The sequence below is a fragment of the Grammomys surdaster genome, unplaced genomic scaffold, assembly GCF_004785775.1.
Source record: "Grammomys surdaster isolate TR1022 unplaced genomic scaffold, NIH_TR_1.0 125951, whole genome shotgun sequence".
Taxonomy (NCBI): domain Eukaryota; kingdom Metazoa; phylum Chordata; class Mammalia; order Rodentia; family Muridae; genus Grammomys; species Grammomys surdaster.
Window position 1 is genome coordinate 1,055,577 of NW_021620772.1, and position 7,151 is coordinate 1,062,727.

Sequence of the window (7,151 nt, forward strand, 5' to 3'; positions counted from 1 at the left end):
AAGGAATGCAAACTATTTCTTCTGGAAGAATGATCTGACCTAAAAAGTCATATGAAAAATGAAGTGGAGCATAGCTGAACTAGAACAAATCACAAGAACTGTAGCTTGCGTTATTCTAATTATGCATTCAAACACCATGTGTTAGGAGTCAACAAAGGAGAAAAATAGGCAAAGCCTACAGCGCAACTAACTTCTGTTCAATTAGGAAGTCAACTGACCAGTAGTCTGAAGAGCTAAAAACCTTTCTTCACTTTGAATAGGAAAAGAATCTTAGCTTTCTCCTTGAAGACCTAGGTCAATGGTAGATATGAGTAGGATACTAATTTTTTTAAACAAATTGATATATGAATCACCCTTAACAGTGTAACAAATCGACAAAAGTCCCACATGGAGGTGACTCTTGCCTGGTAAAGACTCCCTACTGTCTGCTTGCAGTTGTCCATCACATGCTGACCTAAGCCAAGTGATGGCAGAGAGGTCTTTGCAATTCATTGAGTTTATCAGTTCTATGTAGATCAAATTGTCCATATCCTTTACTTGAAAACAATGCAAGTGGATAACGAACAATGACCCTTGCCCTTTTCATCTAAAAAGAGTTGCATTATTGCTCACAAAATTAATGTGCTTATGCCAACCTTGTCAGAGACAGTGAGAACCCTGAAACCCGTGATGGGATTTCTAGGATTAGTAAGCAAAGTGCATGCTTTCTGAATAAATTGATTATCTGAAGTGAGGAGGGGTGTGAAATGTTGGCATTTGTCTAATGCAATACATTTAAACTAAAAATTTCTTGTCATTTATCCAAAATTCAAATTTATCTGAGAGTCTTACTTTATTCTTTTAACTTGACATTTCAGCTTTATGCACAATTTCTTTTTGCTGCTTTGTCAATTAGTCCTTGTTCTGTGAAAAATGAAGATGAAACACCAGTATTTAAATAGGGTGTTTTCCCCAATGTGAGAAAATACACATAACATAAACTGTATATTGCCTTAATTGTTTTTAGATACAGTCCAATAGCATCAAGTACATTTATCTTTATGTATAATTATAGCCACTGCCCATTTACTGAATTCCATCTAGGCTACTATCCTACAAAATAAAAACTATATACAAACCAAAATAATTATTCATTCCACCCCCTTCTTATCTCTAGAAACGCCATTCTATTCATCCTCTTCCTTCTTTCCTTCCTTCCTTTCTTCCTTTCTTCCTCCCTCTCTTCATCATTCTTTCCTTCCTTCCATCCTCTACCCCTACCCCCCCTCTCTCTTTCAGAATTGTGTTGGATGTGAAATTTATTAGAAAGAATGTGAAAGGGCAAGAGGAAGGGGAAGCATGTTCTGGAATACTCTCTTACAGACATGATCATTCCACAGGTCATTCCACTATTGAACTCTCATCAGTTTGATTATCTCCAAAAGACCTGTACAAGAGTATGTCCATTAACATTCTTCTGTCATGGAGAAAGGAAGGGCACATAAGGCCATGCACCTCCCTGGGGATTTACAGCTATTTAATGGCTGTTGGAGGGGGAAGAGATATTTTCTTCAGCTGTGTGGCTAATGGTTAGTTGTCCTCTAGTCTTTAAATAAAACTGGTATCCTGTCTGAAAGATACGCTAAGGTAATGATAGTACAAAGCTTATATGAGTAATCAGCCAAATGAAATTTGACTTAAACACCACTCCAGAAGATGGAATCCATATCTGACACTGCTTGAAGAACAAAGAATCGAAGACTAGATGGCCCGGGGACATAAGTTAAACCAGATATCACTATCTTAAAAATATATATAGTGATAAAATGACTACTACGGATATTCTGCTATATTTATTGATCAGCTCCATGTTCAGTCATCATCAGAAATGTTTCCTCCTGCAGCATCCAGGAGTAAATACAAAGACCCATAACTAGACATCATGTGGAGAGTAAGACCTTTAAATACAAGGCCTAAGTAAGAGGTCTCCATCAAATCCTTCCTCTAAGAGTTTAGATAGCCACTCAAAGAAGGAAGCATAGAGAACTCCACTCTTTTTCTGTCTTAAAATCTTGACTGTTTAGAACAGCAGTAACTTATGAGCTGCAGATAATACACTTCCAGTCCCTAGTGGACCCCCAAATCATGGATACTACAGAACACAATATTTACTGTTTATTGCTGTCCATGTATACCTGTGACAAATTATATTAATGAAACACAGTAAGCATATAAAGAGTGGATGGAAACAGGAAGTAGAAACCTAGTGCAATAGAAATTTCCAGGAATCAATGAAGGTGACCCTAGATAAGAATCCAAGTAATGACAGATACAAAGCCTATTCCGGTTGTACCCTGTAACTAAGCAAAACTTCCAGTAGTGGGCTTGGGACACATCCACAAAATCTTTGACCTATAATTTGTCCTGCCTGTAAAATGTGCTGGGGTAAAGGTGGCACAGGGAGTGACTAACTAATGACTGGTCCAGTTTGAGACCCATGTCATGAAAGGAGCCCACCCTTGAAAGGAACCAGAAACCTGAACAGACAGAAACCAGAGCCTGGATATCCAGAGACATAGGATAGAACCAAACCCAACCAGGGAGAAAAAGTCAATGAAATTATTCCTAATGGTATCCTGCTATACTCATAGACAGGGGCTAGCATATCTGTCATCAGAAAGTCTTCATCCAACAACTAATGGGAACAGATGAAGAGACCCACACCCAAACATTAGGTGGATCTCAGGGAATCCAGCAGGGAACAAGGAATGGAGCCAGAGAGTTCAAGGACACCACAAGAAAACGCACAGAATCAACTAACTGAGACTCACAGGGACTCATAGAGACTGAGATGACAATCAGACTGCAAAGGTCTGACCTATGCCCTCTGCATGTATGTTATGGTTGTATCAAAGCAGTAGAATGAATTACAAATTCATTACAATGAAGGATTACAAATATACTGTAATCCTAGCAGAAGAAGTGGGCACTCTCTTTGATGCTTCTGCCTGCATGGGGGAACCCTTTTTCTCCTAATGTGTTGCCTTGTCCAGCTTTAATATGAGTGGAAGTGCCTAGTTTTATTTTAACTTGGTATGCCACGTTTATTGATATGCCTGTGAGGCCTGTCCTTTTCTAAAGGGAAATGGAAGAGTTAATAGGGAGTAGGAAGAGGCGAGGTGGGGGACAGGAACTGGGAGGAGAGGAAGGAGGGGAAACTGTGGTTGGAATGTAATGCATGTAATTCTCCCATGTGGAAACCTATTATACTATAAGCTAATTTAGAAAATAAAAGTTTTTTTTAAAAGCAAAGCAAAAGCAATACTAACATAGCCTCACAATATGGTCACTCATATTGGCTCCAGAATAAATTATCTGATTATATTTGAACTGTGAGTTGTGGTTTTGCGTCTTCAATATTTACAGCAGGTGTTGGTTGTCTTATCATTTGTTAATTGATATTTGGGTAGCATCCACATTGTAGCTATTATGAGTACTACAACCATAAACATATACCAAAATATCTTCAAAACTGCTTCTAATTCTCATTAGAATACCTTGACCTGATAAATTATATGTAAATTTCATTTTTTGAAGGAACCATATTTTTCAAAGGGTTCATATTCCTACCAACACAGCATGCATGGGATTCCGATTTGTTGACATCCTTACTTGTTGCCTGCTATTTTGTAGACAACAGTCATCCCGAGTGGAAGGTTCCCTCTCCTTACTGTTCTGATTTACCTGTCCCTGATTATTATAAATAATGACTTCTTTCCATATGTCTTTTGGTCACTTTTATGTCTTCTTCATAGAACCGTGTAAATGATTCCTTGCTCCACCTTTAGTTTGGGTTGTCTCTGTCATCTTTTTTGGTTTAGAGCTGTAGTGTAGCTGTTTCTCCTGGGCTCAGTGGGACTAGTGCATCACAAAGCAACACTGCTATGGTGACCTTGTTCCACAGCCTTGTTCCACTAAAATACACACAGAAACACAGCTGGTTAGTAACTTCCTCTTGTGTGTGTGTACAAGGGTGTGTACTTGTATTATGAGTGAACATGTGTGTATTGGGAGAACAAAGTTGATTGCAGGAGTCATTCACTGCCCTTATTAACTTAGACAGAATCTTTCTATTGAACTCAGAGCTTGCCCATAGGACTACTCAACTAGCTTGCTTGCTCTGGGACCTCTTGTCTATCTTTGAACACTGGAAAGGCAAGGGGGCTCCCACACCCACCCAGAATATATACAGATTCTGGAGATCCAAACTCTCATCATAGTTGTTGCTTGTTGGCATGTACTTTTGCAGCTGAATCTTCTCCCACAGCTCCCTATGGCTATTTTAATGGCAATGAGACTAGCTAACATTGATGTGTGAAAGGAGGGTGTTAAAAGAACAACCTGACATCCCAGGTGCCGCTTTAATTTGCACTATGAGCTACAATATGTAGGAAGTGGAAGATTGCCTAGAGTTCAGAGTTAATACATTCCTCAGTAGCTAGTTGGATATTGGTCAGCCATGTTAGGTTGGGACCTTTTGATGACATGACTGCCAAAGACCATCTTACTCTCCTGTAAGTAACAAGACGGGGGGGAGGAAGAAGGGAGGGAGAAGATAGAGAGAAGAAGAAGTAAAGCAGGGAGGAAGGGAAGGAAGGAGGAAGGTAGGAAGGGAGGAGGGAGGGAGGGAGGAAGGGAGGGAAGGAGAGAAGGAGGAAAGAAGAAAAGAAAGAAGGAAAAAAGAAGAGGAAAGCACACTAAGAAATTATGGCTGCCTAGAAGCAGTACATTAAATGTTCACCAGGCAGTAAAGAAAACTCATAACACAGCAAGTGGCTGGGAGGAGGTAGAACAGGATAATGGATAACTACTACAAGTCTTGACTACAGAATTGGCCACAGTACAATCAGTAATGGGTTCTACACATTACATGCCAGTCAAAATTCCATCTGAGTATGGAACTCTCTTCCAGGATGTCACCAGTTTTTTCTTGCCTTCATTTACCTTCTGGACATGGAGCTCATGGTCTCATTATTAAAGTATTTCTTTGCTAAACCTATTAAACTAAAATTATATTCTTTATAATTTCCAAGATTCTCTTATGACTATCACAGCCAATCCTTTTACATTAGTTTTAGAAAAGCATAGAAAATCTGCGACAATTTAAGAAGCCATAGTTAAGAACACATACTTGAAAAGAATCAATTGCAAGGCTTCCTTCTTACAAAAATCACAGTATATAAGAAGCAAATTACAGTCTTCTCTTAATTTCTTAGACTAATTTTGTTTTTTTAGGAGATGGAGATATAGTGAGACTCATTGTCCTTTTTTGTTTATCTATCTCTCTCTATGTTTGTAACATTTATTTTGGGAAATTGATTTTATGAAGAAATTTTCTAGCTATATAAAAAGTTTTATAGTTTTAACACATTTTAAGATTCTTAATTTATTAACATCTTGTGTATCATATTTAAAAATATCAAACTCTGATGATGGAAGTGTTTAATAATTTCTGTTCAAAGATTTAGAAAGTGATGATACAGCAGTTTCATATAACAATTTTTATTAATTGAAAGCATCAACCATTTCATAGGCACCAACTGTTCTTATCTATCCAAAAGAAGCCTCATTCCCTCCACATTCAAACTTCTTACTGATTGATGCCAGACTGTAATCTTCTCTCTCATTGTGTTACTATTTTGTTTGCTACATATATGTTAGAGGAAAATTACTGAGTATCTCAGAAAGAATATAGTATTCTATTTTATTAACTCATTTGTAGTCCTGCATAAGAAAATAACAACAGTTAATTTCAAAAGGTTCAAAATTAATAATAATAATAGTAAATAAAGACCACTGGCTAAAAGCAGAACATAGAGTATTATTGCATTATTTATATGAGGCCTTTTGTAGGAAAAGATTTTTTTGTTCATCTGAACTTGTCAATACATTAATGTAGTTCATCGTTTAAAGTGCCCTTCAAGACAACCCTGACTGCATAGGGGTTGATGTCAAAAGTATCCCATCTCCAGGAAAAAGACATCGGGACAGGTATGGCCCTCATCCCTCACTGAACAATGACAGGGGGACCGGAGCCACTACAAGGTCCCCTTCAATTACTGGAGGTCAGGCCTCTATCCCTGCCTTCGCAAGATTAGATTCGCCACAGCCCTTCTATACTTAGAGAAGGGAAGAGATGTCAGGGGCATGCTTATGCACTGAAGGCCTAAAATCAGCCATAGACCTAAAATCAGCAATAGGCCTGTCATACACGTATACTAACACCAAGTCTTGGGTCTCTGTGGATAAACACTGAAACAGATGGCTATAAGCTATTGTAAACAGGCAGTTTTTGTGACAATTTACCAGCCTGAGTAGACATAGACCTTGTAAATAGGTAGCCTTGGCAGATAATACCAACTTAGATAAGGACAAGCGAATCAGAGGCAGAGCCATAGCAACCTGTCCCCTGAACCCTTACCCAGCCAATACCCTGTTCTGAAAGATATCTTTATTCCCCCTGAACACCCACACTCCAGTGTCATCCCCTTCCCCACATCCTGCCTTTCTGTGTTTATGACCCCTGTGTGAATGAGTATTAATTACAATTTGAAAAAATAAATAAATTATATAATTAAAAAAATAAAAATAAAGTCCCCTTCAAGTGGTTTTTAGGTTCCACATACATTGATTCAATAGTCTTTAGAACCTTCTACTTTAAACTCTATTTTATATATCTATAATATTCTATTATAACTCTATTTTAAACACATACACGCACCCTAGTTAGCCTGTTTGTTTAAATCTATGTACTAACCAACCCAGAGCCAGTTACAATGTTGTGAGGATGGAGCTGAAAATGGGACTGAAACACACACTGAACTGAAGGAAGCTTATTTGTGACTTACACACTTCACAGATTTTTATTAGCTTTCTGAACCATAATAAACAAGGAGTTAATGTGACTATTGACTAAAATATATTGAAATATTTGTCTCAATATTTTATTTTTAGAATATGAGTCATCTTCCTTTTTTAAGGCACCTTTTAATCTCCACAGAGATTTTATTTAAAGATTCTCAATGAGTAGGTAAGATAGGCATGCCTGACTGTGAACAGCTTAGACAAAAATTAATTATTGAAACCAATAAAAGACAAATATAAAAGCTAAA